Source organism: Elephas maximus, chromosome 12 (genome assembly GCF_024166365.1).
Source record: "Elephas maximus indicus isolate mEleMax1 chromosome 12, mEleMax1 primary haplotype, whole genome shotgun sequence".
Lineage (NCBI taxonomy): Eukaryota > Metazoa > Chordata > Mammalia > Proboscidea > Elephantidae > Elephas > Elephas maximus.
Window position 1 is genome coordinate 50257318 of NC_064830.1, and position 24619 is coordinate 50281936.

A 24619-nucleotide genomic window follows, 5' to 3' on the forward strand; every position below is an offset into this window, starting at 1 on the left:
TCAGGCCCGCCAAGTTATATGTTTGGGTGGGTCCAGCAACAATCCTTTAAACTAAAAGTGGTGCATCTAGGATTAAGTTTGACCAAGTCCAGAGGATACAAGAAAGCTGCACAAACAGATGGCCTAGACCCCTATGTTTCCTAACACTGTCACACCAACACCGCTTCCTAATTCACAGGGAGTTCTCCTTGACTAGATAACAAAGGAGGAAAGAGTCTGAGCTTTGCTGAAGATGAATAGGTTTGGTCTGTGAATGTGAGCTAAAAATGAACTGAGACTTCACCTCAGCCCTTCTCAAAAGTGGCCCTGAAACAGGGGTGAGTGCAGTATTTCCTATGAGCAAAGTTTAGGGCAGTGTCCCTGGCCATCCATTTTGTGTGCTACAGAACTGGCTCAAGGGAAACATATACAAACTGGCAGTGACAAATGGCTTAGCTGGCTGGTCAGGGGCCTGGAAGGATCAAGCTTAGAAGATTAGAGACAAGAAAGTCTGGAGAAGAGATCTGTGGGAGTGGGCACTAAGTGTGAGGATCTGTGTATCATACGCTAATAACCCCCAAAGAGGATTTGATACAACTTGGTAGAATAGTTAGGCAAAAGGGCATCAGTATCAGAGAGACCTGGATTCAAATCCCTGACTCTGCCACATACTGACTGTGAGACCTTGGGCAAGTAGCATACCCTTTCTAGGTCTCATCATCCCCATCCGTAAAGAGGATGTTTTGAGAATTAAAAGATGTGGGTAAAGGGTTTACATGGTACCAGGCGCACTGTGAGTACTCAATAAATGGCAGGTAGTTATGATTATTATTCCATTCTATGTGCTTAACAATCCTAAGACATTAATAGCAAAGTCTTGCAGATAAGAATACTGGGGCTCAGCGAGATTAAGTGGCCTAACCAGAATTTCAGTTTACAAAGTGTCAGAAACAGTGTTAAAATTAAGATTTGTTTGGCTCCCAAGCCAGCCTATGCATGGCTTTAATAACTTTACCATATTGCTTTGGAGGAGCTACACTAAAAGTGGGATCCAAGACAAAGACTTGCTACAAGATAAATTCTCTTTTTTCTTTATAACAGTTCTGGAGGGAAAGATTATTCCCCCTATTTTACAGATGAAGAAACTAGAGACTCAGAAAGATTACATGACTTTTCCAAGGCCACAGAACGAGTAAATGAAAGAAGTTAGGATTTGAGCTACTGTCCCCGTACTACTTAAATGTTCTTTTACTAGGTCAGACTTAGTGGGACCTCACTTCAGGAAAATTCTATGGGGAGAATATAAGAAAACTATTATTACATCAGGGCTTGTGTTCAAGGGAGCCCTGGTGGCACAACGGTTAAGAGCTTGACTGCTAAACAAAAGGTCGTCAGTTTGAATCCACCAGCTGCTCTTGGAAGCCCTGTGGGGCAGTTCTACTCTCTCCTACGGGTTGCTGTGAGTCAGAATGGACTTGACCACAATGGGTTTGGTTTTTTTCTTGCGAGGGGGTGGTGGGCAGCTCAAGGAGAACACTTTTAGCCTAGGACCTAGAGTGGACCTCAGTTCTAGTCTGAAGGACCTTTCTTACTAAGAGTCAGTGAGAGTTACTAATAGAGTTAGATTCTGAAGTGGGGCAAAAGTGCCTTCTGTACAATTTGAACTCTTCGCTTACTTGGTATTTACGTAACTGGTAAAGTTTGTGATCAGAGACGTCCTGATCCAATTGTATTCTCCATACCCATTGCTGTCGAGTCGATTCTGACTCATAGTGACCCTATAGGACAGAGTACAACTGCCCCATGGAGCTTCCATGGAGTGCCTGGTGGATTCAAACTGCCGACCTCTTGGTTAGCAGACATAGCTCTTAACCACTACGCCACTAGGGTTTCCAATTGTACCATATGGTTATGTATTTTAAATAGCCGGTTGAACACGCAGTATGAGAGTGATATAGTGTTCGTGGCAAGTTTGGGCAGAGGCACACGGTAGGAAATGTCTGGAAGGTCAGTTGTGAGCCATGGGAATCCGCTTTTTGGAGGTGAGACTTCCCCTCTACCCAATCTCCTGGGTGATCTTACTGTCAAGTTTATCCCAGTTGCAGGGAGATGGTTTGGATCTGTGTTTTGTCACACTTTCAGCGAGACCTAACCAGGGTGCTTTAGTGCCATGCTCCTTGGGTTTGCCCTGCAGTCTTTCCTTGTGCTCTTGGACTCCAGTTTTGATCCTTTCCCCACAAGCCTTCAGGTTCCACTGTTCCACCCCCAAGAAAGACCCAAGGCTGGGAGGTTAAATGAGAAAACCAGGATAATTAATTCAAGTTAGTCAACCTTTATTTCACAGTCGTTATATTCAAATAACTACAGTTCTCTTTCTCAGGTAGCTTGGTCTGTTCTAAGACTTATGGAGACAAAAATAAACTATTACATATTCCCTGTTTTCAAAACCCATCTCTAGCACCTTCAGGATTTTTTTTCCCCTGGTCTCTGACCTCAGGAAGCTTAAAAATTTGTAGGATGGGGAAAAATAGAATTTAAACCTCTTTTATTCTAGGCATCTTATTCTAAAGAGAAAAAAATGAGTGTTCATTGGTGGAGTGGAAATAAAAGCTAGGCTTCTTGGTTCTTGTACTGATGTTTCCCTCAGTTGTGTATCTTCATTTTGTAACACAATTTTAGCACATCTTAAATATTTAAATACATTTTAACAAAATTAGAGAAAATGTGAGGCTGATTTAGGAGAAGAGCATCAAGAGCTTTTGGTTCGCAGAGAATCTGGTGTATAATTTAGCTATATTAAAGCTGTGCATCCCAAACCTAGATGTTCATTAATTACTACTCTATAAATCCTGTGATGACAGGGATCTTGGACTTTTTTATATTCATTCCCCTTTTTGAATAAAGAATACATAAACACATATGAATGATGGATGAGTGGCTATGTGTGTGATGTATAAAAAATATGTATAGCACTGCTTTATTATTTTTAAGATTTTGATTCCGTGGGTAATATTCTATTGAAGGCCAACACACTGTGTAGGAGAAATGAAAAGAGGTTTAACCGCAGTCTCCACCATTAAGGAGCTTAGCGTCTAGAAGGTTATGGGACAGACACACCACGGTAGAAAAGTGATGAACGCCTTTTAAGAGGGGTATAATAAAAGTGCTATGGTTGCTCAGGGGGAAGGAACATTTACCCAGGATGGGGAAATGCTGCGAGCTAGGAAGAGCTTCACGTTCGTTACTAGGAACCCGAGCTGTAGCAGGAGCAGTAGTAGTAGTTCTACTGTTAATTTACCTTGAGACCGCAGAAAGAAAAACTAGGCTTGCAAATTAACCTGCTCAGATTTCTGTTTTCCATCCCGAAACTCTAGGAATTGGACGAATCATTAGGTTTCCTGGGACAATGACATCCGTCGATCTCCTAGTTGCATTGTTTTTCTGCGTCTACATCCCATTCCTGCTTCGGTCTTTCCTTTCCAAGAGGCCAGAGCAGGAAATGAGAGCGGGTCCTTTAAATTACCCCTCAAAGGCTGGAGCCCTGGGATCCTCCGGGCCGGGGAGCAGGGGCGGGGCGCCGGGGAGCAGGGGCGGGGCGCCGGGGACCCGGGCTTCCCACGCAGCCGGGGACGCCGTTGCGTCATGGCCGCTCTCAGCCAATCAGGATAGAGCTTGACGGGACGCATTACTAGGGCGACGGTCCGGACGCCTCTGTGCTTAGGAGTAAATTAGCGGCGGGTTCTTCCCGGAGGTTGTGACCCCTGCAGGTTCCCCAGCTGGCCTCTGCGATCCCCACGTTGTCGCGCGTCGTCCTCTGCCGTCACAGGTGGGAGGCTAGAATTGTCAGGTTGGGGTTACAGCGCTGGGAAAATGGCGGCGGCGGCCGGGGGATCCCCGAATCGGTGGCGTGGAAGTAGCAGTGTGCGCTGTTCCTCCTGAGCCACGGGCCTCTCCCGGCTGCGGCCCCAGGTAACGGCCACTTAATTAGGAATTTGGGAACCAACGCAGGTGGCGGCGTCTCCCGCTCAGGTGAGAGGAGGCGCGCGGAAGCGTCTGACGGAGGCGTCGGGAGCCAAGAGGTCGCGGGGAAGGGTTGGTTAGCGCTAGGTGGACTCTAAAGGAGGAGGGGTCGGGTGCCGGGTCCTGTGTGCAGACTGAGCACCAAGGCCTCCGGGCTCCCGACCGGTCTGGGAGCTGCGCCGTCCCTGGACAAAGTATTAAATGAGATGTGCAAAAACATATAAAGTGTCCACCACGTGCGCGGCTTGGACGTGAGCTGTTAAGGGCAGGGGCTGGTATACCTTGTCTGAGTATCCTTCGGCCTCCAGAGTCGTGTCTGTAGGTGCCAGAATAGCAGTGTCACAAAGAAAGGTAGGCCCTAGCTAGAGGCTGATGTCGTCTGGCCTTTAAGATGTGTCTTAGTTTATACTGGAAACCCTGGTGGCGTAGTGGTTGAGTCCACCAGGCGCTCCCTGGAAGCTCCTGGGGCAGTCCTACACTGTCCTTTAGGGTCGCTAGGAATCGGAATGACTCGAGGGCAACGGGTTTTTTTTTTTTTTTTTTTTTAGTTGCCCATTTGAAGAGAACATAGATAGGGCACTTAAGTGTCATCATGGAGACATTTTCTTAATTGTTCGTTCCTAAGGCAGATTGATTCCCTGGAAGCATTTCATTTGTTTTTCGAGTTCATATACCAGTATTCGATACGCGTGTGGTTGTAGATCAGTAAGACTGGTGATTGGAAGTATTGAAGTATTGGTGAAGGCCTTAGAAAGATGACATGTTATTTATTCATATCATCTCACATAAACATCACCTCATTAAAGATAACTAAAAAAAAACAAACAACAACAAAAAAACAAACCAGTTGCTGTCGAGTCGATTCCTACTGATAGCAACCCTATGGAACAGAGTAGAACTGCTGCATAGGGTTTCCAAGAAGCGTCTTGTGGATTCGAACTGCACTGTAGCACTTAACCACTATGCCACCAGGGTTTCTGAAACATAACTACAAAAAAACCCACTGCCATTTGGGCAAATTTTCAAAAAACTGTCCTTTTTGCAAAGCTATTTTATATTAGTAAAAGAAAATTATTTAAAAAAATTTTTGAAGTTTTTTATTGCCACATGGTACTTTGATATGATGGATAAATAAGCATAACCTTTCTTTTTTTTGGATAGCAGACTTTTTGGTGGAGTCCCTTGTTTTGTTATTGAGAGAGCCCAGTAGCACTTTATGTTTCAGTCATCAGTAGTCGATGTCTCTGGAATGCCCACTATGTGTCAGGCACTGTGAAAGTGAGGCTTCTCTTGCCTCTTAACTTGAGCAAATGGGGGTGGTTCATTTGTTCTGACTAGGTCCTGAAGCTGGCCGTTGCCGCCAATTATGAGGAAATAATAGGGGAAGCTGAAAAGAATCTTCTACAGTGAATCTATGAAGATTTAGTCATTTTGGCCTGGGTCTGGGGTTATGTGTAGTTTATAGTTTCAACTCTGCCACTTAAAATATCTTAAGAAAATTATATAACCTCTTTTTGCTTGGAGCCTTGGTGGCAAAGCAGTTAAGAGTTTAGCTGCTAACCAAAAGGTTGGCAGTTTGAATCCACCAGCTGCTCTTTGGAAATCCTGTGGGGCAGTTCTACTCTGTCCTATAGGTCGCTGTGGTTTGTGTTTATTTGTCTCTTTGTGCTTTATCTCTAAAGAGGGAATAGCATTTCTTGTCCAAATAGTCTCATTGTATCATGGGAAAAGGGCTTTAAAAAATTAAAAAACACAGTGATAATAGCTGGCATTTATTACTATGCATTTATTCTACCAGGCACTGTATACCAAGGTCATTATATATGCTACTTTAGTCATCCAACAGCATTGTGAGGTGGGTGGTTTTATCATCTTTGCTTTTTTGATGAGTAAAGTAAGGCTTAGAGAGGTTTAAGTAGTTTGTCTAAAGTCACACAACTGGTGTTCTGATTACTGAGCTTGTGTTCCTAAACAGCACACTGTTACTACCTTCCTGTATCATATAGATGTTACGTCTTAAGGGAAAATATATGAACAGAATTTTTAGCTTATATGGTTTGTGACCTTTTAGTTGTGTAAATAATAACCATGATTTATTCCTTTGGTAACCAAGAGTGATTTGTGTGGTGATGATTACAGTTACTTTGGTTGAGTGATATATTCATCTTATCTTTGATGTCCATTATTTGAAAAGGCATTTTAAAACAAAGAGTTGTGACTAATCTCCAAAGGAAGAACAGATCAATAATTATGGAAGATTTTAGTTTTTATTAAATTCTTTAAAAGAAGAATAATTTGCTTGGTGACTTGTGTTAGTTTCATTGCTTTGAAATACTTCTACTAATTTTGAAGTCTTTATTTGTAGAAAAAAAATGACACAAAAAGTGGCTGGGGGCTTTCATTCTTTCATTGACTCTTTATGGAATAGCCCTGCCAAGTCCTTAAGATGTAAAGATTAATTCCTAACCTTATCCTTGAGGAGTCTAGGGTTGAGAAGTTTATAGATTAGTGAATGAGACAGACAAATAAATGATTAATTGTGTTAGTTATCTAGTGCTGCTATAACAGAAATACCACAAATGAGTGGCTTTAACAAACAGAATAATTTTCTCACAGTTTAGGAGGCTAGAAGTCCATATTTAAGGTGCTATCTCTAGGGGAAGGCTTTCTTTCTATGTAGGCTCTGGAGGAAGGTCCTTGTCTCTTTGAACTTCTGCTCCTGGGTGATCTTCATGTGGTTTGGCATCTCTATTCCCCCATCTCTCTGGCTTGCTTGTTTAATCTCTTATATATCTCAAAATCCAACAGTAATCCTATCTCATTAACATAACAAAGACAACTCATTCCCAAATGGGCTTATAATCACAGGCATAGAGGTTAGGCTTTATATACAGCACATATATCACCCCAACCCCAGTGCCATCGAGTCAATTCTGACTCATAGCGACTCATAGCACATATCTTAGGGGGACATGATTCAATCCATAACATTCTACCCGTTGGCCCCCCAAAATTCATGTCCTTTCACGTGCAAAACACATTCACTCCATCACATCACCCCAAAAGTCTTCAATCAACTTCAAGTCCAAGTTCCATCCTGGGGAAAATTCATCTTCATTTGTGAACCTGTGAAATCTAGAATATAAGTTATACGTACAAGGTAGATGTTTCTGTTACAAACGGGAGAAATTAGGGGGCAAAAAGGGATAACAGGCACCAAGCAAGTCCAAAATGCAGCAGAACAATTTACATTAGACCTCAAGGCTTGAAAATAATCCTCTGATCTCTGAGACCATATATATAGGCAATGGCCCCACCCTTCAGATTCTGGGTGTTGGCTAGGCCCTCTGGATTCTGGGCAGAGGCCCCTGGCCCTGGGCTTCAGCTCCTCCTTCCAGGCCCTCTGAGATGGCAACTCTGCTCCCTCTGCTTTAGGCAGCCCCATTCTCCTAGTCCATCTGAGTGGTGATCCAACCCCCTTGGCCGTGTCAGGCCCTGTTGTTCTGCCCCGTGGGCATGGCAGCCCTGCCTCCTTGGCTTTGGGCGGCGGCCCCATCCGCTGATACATCTTAAGAGCAACCCCACACTCTAGAGCTGAGTTGGCAAATGTCATGGATTGAATTGTGTCCCTCCAGGATGTCTGTCAACTTGGCTAGGCCATGATTCCTGGTATTTTGTGATTGTCCATCATTTTGTCATCTAATGTAAATTTTTCTATGTTTTATAAATCCAATCTCTATGATGTTGATGAGATGGCATTAGCAGCAGTTGTGTTAATGAGGCAAGACTCAATCTACAAGATTGGATTGTGTCTTGAGCCAGTCTCTTTTAAGATATAAAAGAGAAAAGCAATCAGAGAGACATGGGGAACTCATGCCACCAAGAAAGCAAATGCCAGGAACAGAATACGGCCTTTGGACCCCAAGTTCCTGCTCTGAGAAGCTCTTTGACCAAGGGATGATTGATGACAAGGACTTTCCTCCAGAACCGACAGAGAGAGAAAGCCTTCTCCTAGAGCTGGCGCTCTGAATTTGGACTTCTAGCCTCCCAGACTGTGAGAGAATAGATTTCTCTTTGTTAATAAAGCCATCCAGTTATGGTATTTCTGTTATAGCAGCACTAGATAACTAAGATGAATGCAACACCGTTCCTCTTCGAGTTGTCATTCCCAGCATAGTAGACTATATGATTGTCTGATTCAAAATGGCCAATACCAGTCCATTTCAGCTCACTAATGCCTAGGATATTGATGCCTAGGATATCGATGTTTATGCGTTCCATTTCATTTTTGACGATTTCCAATTTTCCTATATTCATACTTCGTACATCCCAGGTTCTGATTATTAATGGATGTTTGCAGCTATTTCTTCTCATTTTGAGTCATGCCACATCAGCAAATGAAGGTCCCGGAAGCTTTACTCCATCCACGTCATTAAGGTCGACTCTACTTTGAGGAGGCAGCTCTTTCTCAGTCATCTTTTGAGTGCCTTCCAACCTGGGGGGCTCATCTTCCAGCACTGTATCAGACAATGTTCCGCTGCTATTCATAAGGTTTTCACTGGCTGATGCTTTTCAGAAGTAGACTGCCGGGTCCTTCATCCTGAAGTACAGTGCTGTCAGTAATAGGATAATATCCATACGCCTACAAGGAAGACCAGTTAATACGACTGTTATTCAAATTTACACACCAACCACTAGGGCCAAAGATGAAGAAATAGAAGATTTTTATCAGATGTTGCAGTCTGAAATTGATCAAACATATAATCAAGATGCATTGATAATTATTGGCGATTGGAATGTGAAAGTTGGAAACAAAGAAGAAGGATCAGTAGTTGGAAAATATGGCTTTGGTGATAGAAACAATGCTGGAGATTGAATGAAAGAATTTTGCAAGACCAATGACTTCTTCATTGCAGATACCTTCTTTCACCAACATAAACGACGACTATACACATGGGCCTCGCCAGATGGAACACACAGAAATCAAATTGACTCCATCTGTGGAAAAAGACGATGGACGAGCTCAATATCGTCAGTCAGAACAAGGCCAGGGGCCAACTGTGGAACAGACCATCAATTGCTCCTATGCAAGTTCAAGCTGAAACTGAAGAAAATCAGAGCAAGTCCACGAGAGCCAAAATATGACCTTGAATATGTCCCACCTGAATTTAGAGACCATCTCAAGAATAGATTTGTTGCATTGAACGCTAGTGACTGCAGACCAGACGAGCTGTGGAAGGACACCAAGGACATCAACCATGAAGAAAGCAAGAGGTCACTGAAAAGACAGGAAGGAGAGAAAAGACTAAGGTGGATGTCAGAGAAGACTCTGAAACTTGCTCTTGAGCATCGAGCAACTAAAGCAAAAGGAAGAATTGATGAGGTAAAAGAACGGAACACAATATTTCAAAGGGCCTCTCAAGAAGACAAAGTAAAGTATTATAATGACATGTGCAAAGAGCTGGAGATGGAAAACCAAAAGGGAAGAACACGCTCGGCTTTTCTCAAGCTGAAAGACCTGAAGAAAAAATTCAAGCCTCGAGTTGCAACAGTGAAGGATTCCATGGGGAAAATATGAAATGATGCAGGAAGCATCAAAAGAAGATGGAAGGAATACACAGAGTCGTTATACCGAAAAGAGTTAGTCGATGTTCAACCATTTCAAGAGGTGGCATATGATCAGGAACCGATGGTACTGAAGGAAGAAGTCCAAGCTGCTCTGAAGGCATTGGCGAAAAACAAGGCTCCAGGAATTGATGGAATATCAATTGAGATGTTTCAACAAACAGATGCGGCGCTGAAGGTGCTCACTTGTCCATGCCAAGAAATATGGAAGACAGCTTCCTGGCCAACTGACTGGAAGAGATCCATATTTATGCCTATTCCCAAGAAAAGTGATCCAACCGAATGGAAATCATAGAACAATATCGTTAATATCACATGCAAGCAAAATTTTGCTGAAGATCGTTGAAAAGCGGCTGCAGCAGTATATCGACAGGGAACTCCCAGAAATTCAGGCTGGTTTCAGAAGAGGACGTGGAACCAGGGGTGTCATTGCTGATGTCAGATGATATCCTGGCTGAAAGCAGAGAATACCAAAGGGATGTTTACCTGTGTTTTATTAACTATGCAAAGGCATTCAACTGTGTGGATCGTAAGAAACTATGGATAACACTGTGAAGAATGGGAATTCCAGAATACTTAGTTGTGCTCATGAGGAACCTTTACATAGATCAAGACGCAGTTTTTCGGAGAGAACAAGGGTATACTGATTGGTGTAAAGTCAGGAAAGGTGTGCGTCTGGGTTGTATTCTTTCACCATACCTATTTAATCTGTATGCTGAACAAATAACCTGAAAAGCTGGACTATATGAAGAAGGATGGGGCATCAGGATTGGAGATGACACAACCGTGCTTGCTGAAAGTGAAGAGGACTTGAAGCACTTACTAATGAAGATCAAAGACCACAGCCTTCAGTATGGATTACACCTCAACATAAAGAAAACAAAAATCCTCACAACTGGACCAATGAGCAGCATCATGATAAACGGAGAAAAGATTGAAGTTGTCAAGGATTTTATTTTACTTGGATCCACAATCAACACCCATGGAAGGAGCAGTCAAGAAATCAAAAGATGCATTGCACTGGGCAAATCTGCTGCAAAGGACCTCTTTAAAGTGTTGAAGAGCAAAGATGTCACCCTGAAGACTTACGGGGCACCCCACCCAAGCCATGGTATTTCCAATTGCATCATATGCATGTGAAAGCTGGACAATGAATAAGGAAGACCGAAGAAGTGTTGACGCCTTTTAATTGTGGCGTTGGGGAAGAACATTGAATATACCATGGACTGCCAAAAGAACGAACAAATCTCTCTTGGAAGAAGTGTGGCCAGGATGCTCCTTAGAAACAAGGATGGCGAGACTACGTCTGACATACTTTGGACATGTTGTCAGGAGGGTTCCATCCCTGGAGAAGGACATCATGCTTGGCAGAGTACAGGGTCAGCGGAAAAGAGGAAGACCCTCAATGAGGTGGATTGACACAGTGGCCGGAACAGTGAGCTCAAGCATAACAACAATTGTAAGGATGGCGCAGGACCGGGCAGTGTTTCGTTCTGTTATGGATAGGGTCGCTATGAGTCGGAACTGACTCGACGGCACCTAACAACAACAACAACAGATAACTAAGACAGCGAAGACCCAACTCTTTAATACATGGCAGGCTGTGGCCCCCACCCTTTGAGATCCAGGAGACCGTAGCCCAACCCTTTGAAACCAAGAAGGTTCTGCTTCCTGTTTTCCTTCCAGCATTTCTGCTGATCTCCAAGCTGCTCCAGGGATGATCCTTTTCTTTTCTTGGAGGACACAGGTGTAGCTCCCTTGGCCTGGTTTTTTCATGTAGAATTCCGAGAAGCAGACATTTTTTTCTGTACTTTCATTCTTTCTCTGTCTCTTTGAGTCTAAGCTGATGAATTTTCTGCGGTGGTAGTTGGTTGGAGTCACAAGTCACAGGCTTCCTCTCTTTAACAAAAGATTGTGAACCACATCATTGGTGAACATTCTAGGGCACGTGTCCTTAGTTCGTACAGCAAAATTTTCCAAATCTTTAAGTTCTGTTTTCAATTTTACGTAGTTAATTTTTACATCCATCTCCTTCCTCTTACATTTTACTATAAGCAGTATGGAGAAACCATGCGGCCCCTTTAAGATCTTAGAAATCTCATCAGCCAGATATCCAAATTGATCACTTGGAAGTTCTGCACTTCCACCAAATATTGAACATAATTCAGGCAAGTTCTTTGCCACTGCATAAAAAGCATCACCCTTTGTCCATTGTCCAATCATATGCTCGTTTTCTTTTAAAGCCACACCAGAAGCACATTTAACATCCACATTTCTAGCAACATTCTACTGCTGGTGCCATACGTATTCTCTAAGATGATAGAGACTTTCTTAGTCATTAAATGTTGCTATAGCAGAAATATTGCAAGCGGATGGCTTTAACAAAGAGAAATTTAGCCTCTCACAGTCTAGGAGGCTAGAAGTCCAAATTCAGGGTGCCAGTTCTAGGGGAAGGCTTTCTGTCTTTATCTGCCCTGGGGGAAGGTCCTTGTCATCAATCTTTGCCTGGTCTAGAAGCTTTTCAGCTCAGGCATGCTGGTTCCAAAGGATGTGCTTCCCTCCTTGTCCTTGTTCTTGTTCTTGATGGCATGAAGTCCCCTGTGTCTCTACTCGCTTCTCCCTTTTATGTCTCAGAAGAGATTGATTCAAGGTACAACCTAATCTTGTTAATGAGTCCTGTCTCCTTAACATAACTGCCTCTAATTCTTCCTCATTAACATCATAGAGATAAGATTTACAACACATAGCAAAATCACATTAAATAACAGAATGGTAGACAATCACACAATACTGGCAGTCATAGCCCTAGCCAAGTTGACCTACCTTTTTGAGAGACATAATTCATTCCGTAACAGAGACTTTCTGAGCCTGCACACTCCTTCTGAGCCTGCACCAGAATTGCCTTAAACGTCCATAATTCTACCAGCAGTCTCTTCAGCAGCCTTTTCAAGGCAATTTAGGCTTTTAGTGGTTAAACCACAAACCCGTTAACCATTGAGTTGAGTCCAAATGCTAATGACCCTATAGGACTGAGTAGAACTACCCTATAGGGTTTCCAAGGAGCAGCTGGTGCATTGATACTGCCAATGTTTTGGTTAGCAGCCGAGCTAATAACCACTGTGCCACCAGGGCACTGTCTTAGTTATCTCGGGCTGCTACAGCAGAAATAGCACAAGTGTATGGTTTTAACAAAGAGAAATTTATTCTCTTGTAGTCTAGGAGACTAGAAGTCAGGAGAAGGCTTTCTGTCTCTGTCAGCTCTGGGGAAAGGTCCTTGTCATCAAGCTTGCCCAGTTGAGGAGCTTTTCAGTGCAGGGACCCCAGGTCCAAAGGATACACTCTTTCAGCTCTTGTATCTTGGTGGTATGAGGTCCCCATGTCTCTCTGCTTGCTTCTCTTATAGCTCAAAAGAAATTGGCTCCAGATATAATACAGTCTTGTACATTGAGTCTTGCCTCATTAACATTGTTGTTGTTAGGTGCTGTCGAGTCCGTTCCAACTCCTAGCGACCCCGTGTGCCATAGAACGAAACACTGCCTGGTCCTGCGCTATGCTCACAATCGTTATGTTTGAGCCCCTTGTTGCAGCCACTGTGTCAGTCCATCTCTTTGAGGGTCTTCCTCTTTTCTGCCAACCCTGTTCTTTACGAAGCATGGTGTCCTCCAGGGACTGATCCCTCCTGACAACATGTCCAAAGTATGTAAGATGCAGTCTTGCCATCCTTGCTTCTGTGGAGCATTCTGGTTGTACTTCGTCCAAGACAGAGTTGTTCATTCTTTTGGCAGTCTGCAGTATATTCAGTATTCTTCGCCAACACCACAATTGAAAGGCGTCAATTCTTCTTTGGTCTTCTTATTCTCTTTGTCCAGCTTTCACATGCATATGATGCGGTGAAAATACCATGTCTTGGGTCAGGCGCACCTTAGTATTCAAGGTGACAACTTTGCTTTTCAATACTTTAAAGAGGTCCATTGCAGCATATTTACCCAGTGCAATGTGTCTTTTGATTTGACTGCTGCTTCCGTGGGTGTTGATTGTGGATTCAAGTAAAATGAAATCGTTAACAACTACAGTCTTTTCTCCGTTTATCATGATGTTGCTTATTGGTCCAGTTGTGAGGATTTTTGTTTTCTTTATGTTGAGCTGTAATCCATACTGAAGGCAGTGGTCTTTGATCTTCATCAGTAAGTGCTTCAAGTCCTCCTCACTTTCAGCAAGCAAAGTTGTGTTATCTGCATAACGCAGGTGGGTGATGAGTCTTCCCCCAATCCTGATGCACTGTTCTTCATATAGTTCTTCATATAGTCCAGCTTCTCAGATTATTATCAATTGTTATCAGATTCTAACAGATTGAATAGGTATGGTGAAAGGATACTACAACCCTGATGCACACCTTTCCTGACTTTAAACCAAACAGTATCTCCTTGTTCTGTCTGAACAACTGCCTCTTCATCTATGTATAGGTTCCTCATGAGCATAATTAAGTATTCTGGAATTCCCATTCTTTGCAGTGTTATCCATAGTTTGTTATGATCCACACAGTTGAATGCCTTTTCATAGTCAGTAAAACACAGGTAAACATCTTTCTGGTATTCTCCGCTTTCAGCCAGGATCCATCTGACATCAGCAATGATAACCCTCATTCCATGTCCTCTTCTGAATCTGGCCTGAATTTCTGGCCGTTCCCTGTCGGTATACTGCTGCAGTCGCTTTTGAATGATCTTCGGCAAAATTTTGCTTCTGTGTGATATTAATGATTCTGTTCAATAATCTCTGCATTTGGTTGTTGGGTCACTTTTCTTGGGAATAGCCATAAATATGGATCTCTTCCAGTCGCTTGGCCGGGGAGCTGTCTTCCAAATTTCTTGGCATATACGAGTGAGCACTTCTAGTGCTGCATCCATTTGTTGAAACATCTCAATTGATATTCCATCAGTTCCTGGAGCCTTGTTTTTTGCCAATGCCTTTGGTGCAGCTTGAACTTCTTCCTTCAGCACTGTTGGTGCCTGATCATATGCTACCTCCTGAAATGGTTGAATGTCTACCAGTTCTTTTTGGTATAGTGAATCTGTGTATTCTTTCCATCTTCTTTTGATGCTTCCTATGTTGTTTAATGTTTTCCCCATGACATCCTTCACTATTGCAACTCGAGGCTTGAATTTTTTCTCCGTTTCTTTCAGCTTGAGAAATGCTGGGCGTGCTCTTCCCTTTTGGTTTTCTATCTTCAGCTCTTGGCACATGTCATTATAATTTACTTTGTCTTCTTGAGTAGCCCTTTGAAACCTTCTGTTCATTTTTTTTACTTCATTGCTTCTTCCTTTTGCTTTAAAAAAACCAAACCAAACCCAGTGCCGTGGAGTCAATTTCGACTCATATTGACCCTATAGGGCAGAGTAGAACTGCCCCATAGAGTTTCCAAGGAGCGCCTGGCGGATTTGAACTGCCGTCCCTTTGGTTAGCAGCCGTAGCACTTAAGCACCACTCCACCAGGCTTTCCCCTTTTGCTTTAGGGGCTTGATATTCAAGAGCAAGTTTCAGGGTCTCTTCTGACATCCATTTGGTCTTTTCTTTCTTTCCTGCCTTTTTGGTGACCTCTTGCTTTGTTCGTGGATGATGCCCTTCCGTAACTCATCTGGTCTTTGGTCATTGGTATTCAGTGTGTCAAATCTGTTCTTCAGATGGTCTCTAAATTCAGGTGGGATATACTCAGTGTTGTGCTGTGGCTCTCGTGGTCTTGCTCTCCTTTTCTTCAATTTCAACTTGAACTTGCATATGAGCAATTGATGGTCTGTTCCACAGTCGGTCCCTGGCCTTATTCTGACTGAGGATATTGAGCTTTTCTAGTGTCTCTTTCCACAGATGTAGTAGATTTGATTCGTGTGTATTCCATCTGTATTAACATAACTGCAGCTAATCCCACCTCATCAACATCATAGAAATAGGATTTATAACATAGGAAAATCACATTAGATGACAAAATGGTGGACAGTCACACAATACTGGCAATCACGGCCCAGCCAAATTGGTGCATGTATTTTTGGGGGACACAATTCAGTCTATGACAGGCACTCTGAAACTCTTCTAACCTCTACCCATTACCCAATTTCAAAACTGCTTCCACATTTGAGGTATCTGTTAGAGCAGCACCCCACTCTTCCAGTATCAAATCCTGTCTTAGTCATCTAGTGCTGCCGTAACAGAAGTACCACAAATAGGTGACTTTAACTGGCAGAAATTTATTTTCTCACAGTTTAGGAGGCTAGAAGTCCAAATTTAGGGTGCCAGCTCTAGGAAAGGCTTTTTTTCCTCTGTTGGCTCTGAAGGAAAATCCTTGTCTCTTTGAGCTTCTGCTCTGGGGCAGCCTTCATGTGGCTTGGCATTTCTCTTCCCACATCTCCCCTTCCTTAGCTTGCTTATTTAATCTCTTTTATATAACAGAACAGATTGAATCAAGACACACCCTATACTAAAAAAGCCTTATTAACGTAACAAAGGAAACCCATTCCCAAATGAGATTATAACCACAGGCATAAAACCAAACAAAACGCACTGCTAGTTTCCAAGGAACGCCTGGTAGATTCAAACTGCTGACCTCTTGGTTAGCAGCTGTGGCACTTAACCACTATGCCATCAGGGTTTCCACCACAGGCACAGAGGTTAGGATTTACAGCACATATTTTGAGGGGACACAATTCAATCTGTAACACTAATGCAGTGTGATAAGTACTCAAATGTAGTTGTGATGAGCACATCGAGCTGCAGGACACATAGAAGGGCCTGGTTACTATTGTTATGGTGGGCTTTGCCTAGAGAGGAAGGGAGCTGACTGCTGCTGGATAAACGGAGAAAGAGAATTTTGCTGTAGGAGGAAGCATTGCAAAGTCGGGATGAGTAAGAGTGCGTGGGTGTCCAGGGGTCAAACTTGAGTATTGCAGGAGGGACCAGGAATGAAACCAGGAAAGGTTAGAGCCATACTAAAAGTTCTCAGCTAAGAGAGTGACCTCATCCTGTGGGGCAGTGGGGATCTTTAGAAGGATCTGAATCAGGTGAGTTACATGATCTGAAGAGGTGACAGGTGAAAGAATGTAAGGAGGAGAGGCTGAAGGACAGTTTTCATACTCCCTATGTGAGATGGTGAGGGAGTGCACGTGGCATTGGTAATGGCAGAGCAAAGCTCAGATTCCACACGCATTTTGAAAGCAAAATGGGAGATTGACTGGGGGTGAAGAATAACAGGGTGGGGAGGGAAACAGCACGGCTGGGCTAGTAGAAGACTGTAAGATTGTTTTTGCTTTTTTTTTTTTGTTTTAAGGAGCTCTGGTGGCACAGTAGTTAAAGTGCTCAGTTGCAAACTGAAAGGTTAGTGGTTTGAACCCACCAACTGCTCGGAAGAAGAAAGATGTGGCAGTCTGCTTCAGTAAAGATAATGGCCTTGGAAACTCTATGGTGCAGTTCTACTCTGTCCTATAGGAACATTATGAGTCGGAATTGACTAGACCGCAATGGGTATGGGTTGCTTGTTTTAGTAACTATATAGTTGGAAATTGGAGATATTAACTGATTTAGGAAAAAGGGTAGGGCAAGGGGGTTCTTAGGGGGAGTTTGCGCCTGGATTTCAGATTATAAACCCTCTGAAGTTGTTGGGTTATAATAAATGTAACAGGACCAGGCATTTAACTTCCTCCAGGCCTCTGATTTCTGAGACTACATAAAATGTAATTATACCCTTAAATATCAGCAGGGTCTAGTGTTTTTTTTTTTTTTTCCTAGTGTAGTGGTGGCTCCATTGCAGGAGAGCCACTCACAGAAGAGCCATTGTATGTACTTTGATTTTTTTCCTTTTCTTTCATAATTAGTATTTTATTGGTTGTTTTGAAGATCAGTACAGAGACATTATGAACAATTTGTATACAATACTTCATGTACATACCAAAAATCTAAAAAGCCACGTAGTTAGAATTTTTTTCTCCTGCGCTGAGAATCTTCCAGACCCAGGGGAAGATTGACACCAAGACACATGTAGATCTCCAAGGAACACCAAGTTCACAGATGTTGAGAGGAGACAAGGATCCTCCTCTAGAGAGAGAAAGCCCTCCTCTGGAGCCGGTGCCCTGAATTTGGACTTCTAGCTTCCTAAACTGTGAGAGAATAAATTTCTGTTAAAGCCATTCACTTGTGTATTTCTGTCACAGCAGCAGTAGATAACTGAGGTGCCTTTGGGGTGAAACGCTGGAATAATGGATGTTAGCGTTTTTTTTTTTTCTCTTTTATTTTGCATTATGATTTTAGTATACAGTCATGCGTTGCTTAATGTCTGTGATACGTTCTGTGAAATAGGACATTATGTGATTTGGATGTTGTGCGAACACCATATTATCTACAGGCAGTCCCTGGATTATGAGCGCCCAGCTTACAGACAACCTTGTAGTTAGAAACTGTAAAGCCTGTTATATTGAAAATTTGACGTACCAGTGAGGGGAGTGGCATTGGCCAGGCAGCCTAGCTTCGTGAAGGCTCTTGGCTCACTGTGGCCTGCAGGCACCCGGCAAACGCCCTTTTTGCCACCAACATGCCCAAGAGGAAGATCATCTCAGCTGAAGGCGTGGTGAAAGAGGAGGCCAAGAGGAGATCTGCAAGGTTGTCAGCTAAACCTGTTCCTACAAAAGTGGAGACCAAGCTGAAAAGGCAGCAGGAAGGGATATAGCTTCAGACAAAAAAAGTGCAAACAAAAGGGAAAAGGGGAGCAAAGGAAAAACACCTGAAGTGGCCAACAAGAAACTAAATGGAGAAACTAACAGCAAGGAGAGTCCAGCCTCTGAAGAACAGGAGAGAAAGCAGCCAAGTCTGCTGAGTGTTTGCCTGCCATATCTTATCAGTGTCCCTGTATCCCCTTGTACAACCCAAAGGAATATTTTTATCAACTATTTTGTAAATGCAAGCTTGTTTCATAGCTGTAGAAACATTTTTAAGGAGTAGGAAATCCCACTTCATCCCATTTTTTAAGGGTAAATTTTTTTTTTTAAAGAGGTGAAATCATTTGTTGGCCTTTTTTCTCTCCTTTTGATATAGTCAGAAAATAGGGGGATGTTGAATTGTGGAAGGTTTGACAGTCTTGGGTGTCAACGTAATATTCCACAAGATGGGTTGGCAGTTTTTATATCCCATAATACAAAGCATCCTTAATAGCAATTTGGAGTTGCAGTCATGCATTTATATGTCTTCAACATTTTAAATTACTTCCATTTCCATGTTCTTTAGTAAAATTGTTTCTTAGAGAAAATGGCTCCCTCATCATGGCTCTCCCTGTCAAAACCATGCGTTCTGTAACATCTCTGCTTGTGGTGGTCCAGTTTTCCTCATAACTTTGTTTATGTGCCGTGAAATGTTGAACATCTGCGTGTGTAGTGCGTGTGATATCGAATTGTGAATCAGTGGGACATACGATATAACAGTTTATCAACAACTGGGGAACACAATTCAATCCATAACAGTGTGATTTCATGTAAATGAAGTTCAAAAACAGGCACAACTACTCCCTGTGATAGAAGCGAGAATAGTGGTTACTCCAGATTGGTGATTGTAATGACTAGGAGGGGTCACAAGGGTTCTGTGGTGTTGGAAATGTTCTATATTTTGACATGGGTAGCAGTTACATGGATGTTATATATAGAGTGAAATTCAGGCTATATACCCAAGATTTCTGCACTTAACTGTATATACTTTAATTGAAGAGGCATGATGAGGTCGCTATGAGTTGGAATCAACGTGACAGCAGTGGGTTTTTTTTTTTAGTGAGAATATGACAGTTCGACCAGTTGATGTTTGATGAGGACGATCAGAAGAGATGATGATGAGAGGTGTTTTAAAAGAATTTGAAAGGAGTGTGCGAGGTCCCAGGGAAAAAATGATATCTAGATTTTTTTTTGCAAAAACGATCCTTTTATAGGATTGTCTTGCAAATGGCAGATGTTGTAATGAAGGCTCTCGTATCATGCTATTTTACAGTCTGTCAAAAAATTATGCTCCAACCCTCCACCAATTCATCAATTCCTTGTTCTAAGAATTAATGCAGAATTTAAGTGTAACCTACATGTTGGTAAATATAAAATAAATTATGAAGGTAAATTTTTTTTTGTTTCTTTTTTTTGGGGAAAAATTCCAATCACATCTATTTTTCATCATTGTAAAATTTGGTCCCTGCTTAAGGTAAATCACCGTGTGGCTTTTTTTCCTCCCATTTAGGGTTGCTATGGGTTGGAATCATCTTGACGGCAGGGGGTTTGGTTTTTTGGAATTGTTCTTGGGTAATTAAAATTTTCTTTTTTTTAATGAGGATGGGCTGTAATTCCTTTGGCTGCAGGGTTTTGAGTGCAGTAAAAGCCTTTGGTGTGTTCTTTGTAACAGTAAGATAAGAAAAAGCTCAAAAAAACCCTTTATGAGCTTCAGTGAGATTTGACTGAAAGTGTTCTTCGCACTTCTACCTAGTCCTGTCTGTCTGGCAGTGGGGTGATGGATGAGTATCCTACTGTAATATGGAAGGGACATCTGGGGGCAATCATCAGCGAAAGCTGATGGTAGATTGTTGACCACTTTATCACCAGTCTTTCACAGTTGAGATTTCTGAAAATTTAAATTGTTTACTTCCTCAGAGGAAGTGGACTACTGTTCTAGGGAAGATAAAGGGAAGTCTTATGCCAGCCTTAGTTTTCCATCTCAAATAAGAGATCATATCTGTTTTATGTTTGTAAGTATATAGTTTAATCCTTTCATGGAATAGGGAGATTGCATATTAGTGAGCTGGTATCTAGTAGTGGTGTCACAAAGAAAGGAAATGATAGATGAAAGATAGGAATAAGAGAGTGATTAGGGAAGAGAAATGAGTGGTGGCAGCCGTTCTTAGAATAGTACCCAGCATACAGTAAGCACTCAATAAATGTTGCCTCTTTGGGGCCGAGAGTGTGGTGGGAGGAATTTTTTTTTTTTTTTAACTCTGACAGAGACTCTTGCCCCATTGGAATGCTTAGATATTTTGGGGGACGCAGCTTTGGCTCTCAACTTTTTCGGTTGTTCTGTTGTTGTAATACAAATACTTACTTAGAATTATTTTTTCTTTGTATTGTGTAGCCTTTAAATAAAATTTTGTCTGCGTAGGCTTAGGGAGGAAAATGATAGAAGTTAGGAGTGATTGAAAACCAGAAGATTTTTAGCTACTTGAACACTTTCGGACACCCTGAACTTGGTGATGGGGACAGACTTGAATAAGACATGGTTCCTGTCCTTGAGCTTAGTGTCAAGAGGGGAGATAAATAAACAAGTTCATGACTTCAGTGCAGAGTTCATGGAGATTGTGTCATCCATAGATTTTTCTGATGAAAGATAAGGTAGCTGTGAAGTATTGTGAGGTTATGGGTAATAATAACAATAGCAATTATAACTTATTAACATTTAAAAACATTTATTGAGTGCTTACTGCATACTGGCTTCTATTTTAAGTGCCTTAAGTTTTTAACTCTTTTAAGACTTATAACTTCCCCTATGAAGTAAGTGCTGTTATTATCCTCATTTTACCTATGAGGAAACTGAGGTCTATAGAGGTTAAGTAATGTGGATTTGAACCTTGACAGTCTAGTTCCAAAGTCTGTGCTCTTAACTGCTGTGTTAGAATGTCTGTTTTACTCCAGTTTAAATTTAAAATACACTGTACTTACATGGTTTTAATGGCAACTCTGTGGGAGAAAAGACCTGGCAATCTGCTCTCATAAAGATTACGCAGTCTAGAAAACCCTATTCTGTCATGTAGGGTCACTACGAATCAGAATCGACTTGACAGCACACAACAACATGCTTCATAGTACAAGATAGGCTCAAGTTTTTGAATATCCATGCTGAGTGTAACTCACTGTAGCTGTTTAGAGTGAGTGTGTCTGTACTGTGGGAGTTTGAAATGAGACACCCTATTTTTACCCTTTCCCCTTCCTGTATTATCATGATTGTTTTGTCATTCTCTTAACCCTCTCGCATCTTCTATTACATCATTCTGTCATTCAGTAAAAATATTTTACTGGGTTTATTTTTTGTGTTATAAACATATACATAATGAATTTTACTATATAGTGATCAGACTGGAAGATTTGTGAATTATTGGAATGATATACTTGTTAGTGTAATGACAGATTTAAATTTGTTGTAAACATGGTTAAGACCGATTGATTAATTTAAAGGAAGAATTATGTTTGCTTTGTTCTTTATAAGAATGCGAAGGAAGTGGAGAAGAAGGATTAAAAATACCTTACAGTAGTCAAGGGAATGACAGAGTGACCTCGTTTGCCAAGTTTATTTATGGTAGTATTGAAACCAACTTTTGAAAGTTGGAAACAAAGAAGAAGGGTCAGTAGTTGCAAAATATGGCCTTGGTGATAGAAACGATGCCGGAGATCGAATGATAGAATTTTGCAAGACCAATGACTTCTTCATTGCAGATACCTTCTTTCACCAACATAAACGACGACTATACACATGGACCTCGCCAGATGGAACACACAGAAATCAAATTGACTCCATCTGTGGAAAAAGACGATGGACGAGCTCAATATCGTCAGTCAGAACAAGGCCAGGGGCCAACTGTGGAACAGACCATCAATTGCTCCTATGCAAGTTCAAGCTGAAACTGAAGAAAATCAGAGCAAGTCCACGAGAGCCAAAATATGACCTTGAATATGTCCCACCTGAATTTAGAGACCATCTCAAGAATAGATTTGATGCATTGAACGCTAGTGACTGCAGACCAGACGAGCTGTGGAAGGACATCAAGGACATCAACCATGAAGAAAGCAAGGGGTCACTGAAAAGACAGGAAGGAAAGAAAAGACCAAGGTGGATGTCAGAGAAGACTCTGAAACTTGCTCTTGAGCATCGAGCAGCTAAAGCAAGAGGAAGAATTCGTGAAGTAAAAGAACGAACAGAATATTTCAAAGGGCCTCCCAAGAAGACAAAGTAAAGTATTATAATGACATGTGCAAAGAGCTGGAGATGGAAAACCAAAAGGGAAGAACACGCTCGGCTTTTCTCAAGCTGAAAGACCTGAAGAAAAAATTCAAGCCTCGAGTTGCAACAGTGAAGGATTCCATGGGGAAAATATGAAATGATGCAGGAAGCATCAAAAGAAGATGGAAGGAATACACAGAGTCGTTATACCAAAAAGAGTTAGTCGATGTTCAACCATTTCAAGAGGTGGCATATGAAGAGGTGGCATATGATCAGGAACCGATGGTACTGAAGGAAGAAGTTCAAGCTGCTCTGAAGGCATTGGCAAAAAAGAAGGCTCCAGGAATTGATGGAATATCAATTGAGATGTTTCAACAAACAGATGCAGTGCTGGAGGTGCTCACTCGTCTATGCCAAGAAATATGGAAGACAGCTTCCTGGCCAACTGACTGGAAGAGATCCATATTTATGCCTATTCCCAAGAAAGGTGATCCAACCGAATGTGGAAATTATAGAACAATATCGTTAATATCACATGCAAGCAAAATTCTGCTGAAGATCATTCAAAAACGGCTGCAGCAGTATATCGACAGGGAACTCCCAGAAATTCAGGCTGGTTTCAGAAGAGGATGTGGAACCAGGGATATCATTGCTGATGTCAGATGATATCCTGGCTGAAAGCAGAGAATACCAGAAGGATGTTTACCTGTGTTTTATTGATTTTGCAAAGGCATTTGACTGTGTGGATCATAACAAACTATGGATAACACTGCGAAGAATGGGAATTCCAGAACACTTAATTGTGCTCATGAGGAACCTGTTCTGTACATAGATCAACAGGCAGTTGTTCAGACAGAACAAGGGGATACTGATTGGTTTAAAGTCAGGAAAGGTGTGCATCAGGGTTGTATTCTTTCACCATACCTATTTAATCTGTATGCTGAACAAATAATCCGAGACGCTGGACTATATGAAGAAGAATGGGGCATCAGGATTGGAGGAAGACTCATTAACAACCTGTGTTATGCAGATGACGCAACCTTGCTTGCTGAAAGTGAAGAGGACTTCAAGCACTTACTAATGAAGATCAAAGACCACAGCCTTCAGTATGGATTACACCTCAACATAAAGAAAACAAAAATCCTCACAACTGGACCAGTGAGGAACATCATGATATATGGAGAAAAGATTGAAGTTGTCAGGGATTTCATTTTACTTGGATGCACAATCAACAGCCATGGAATGAGCAGTCAAGAAAGCAGAAGACACATTGCATTAGGTAAATATGCTGCAAAGGACCTCTTCAAAGTGTTGAAGAGCAAAGATGTCACCTTGAAGATTAAGGTGCGCCTGACCCAAGCCATGGTATTTTCAATCTCATCATATACATGTGAAAGCTGGACAATGAATAAGGAAGACCGAAGAAGAATTGATGCCTTTGACCCCTGGTGTTGGTGAAGAATATTGAATATACCCTGGACTGTCAAATGAACGAACAAATCTGTCTTAGAAGAAGTATAACCAGAATGGTCCTTAGAAGCAGGGATGGCGAGACTGCATCTTATATACTTTGTATATGTTGTCATGAGGGTTCCATCCCTGGAGAAGGACATCATGCTTGGTAGAGTACAGGGTTAGCGGAAAAGAGGAGGACCCTCAACGAGAGGGATTGACACAGTGGCTGCAACAATGAGCTCAAGCATAACAATGATTGTAAGGATGGCTCAGGACTGGGCAGTGTTCCGTCCTGTTGTGCGTTGGGTGGCTATGAGTGGGAACCGACTTGACGGGGCCTAAGAACAGCACCAGCATACTCTAGATATTAGTCCTCTGTCAAACGTGCTTTGCAAATATTTTCTCCCAGTCGGTAGGTTGCCTTTTCGCCGTTTTAACAGAGTTTTTTGTAGAGGAAATATTTGTAATTTGATGAAGTTCAGTTTATCAATTATTTATTTGTTAATTTATGAACCATGCTTTAGAAGATCCTCTATGTGATGGATTGACACAGCTG

The 24619-nt window shown here is 42.0% G+C and overlaps 1 protein-coding gene across 5 annotated transcripts in view; it reads left to right on the forward strand.

The window, feature by feature from the left end:
- Positions 1-3640: 3640 nt before the first annotated feature.
- The window catches only part of LCLAT1 (lysocardiolipin acyltransferase 1), a 426874-nt gene continuing 405895 nt past the window's right edge, over positions 3641-24619 (forward strand). For 2 of the 5 annotated variants that reach the window (XM_049904965.1, XM_049904972.1), the window contains exon 1: positions 3641-3805. The gene's annotated coding sequence lies outside the window, so the exon portion shown is untranslated. The other 3 variants (XM_049904968.1, XM_049904967.1, XM_049904970.1) reach the window with 2 other exon arrangements.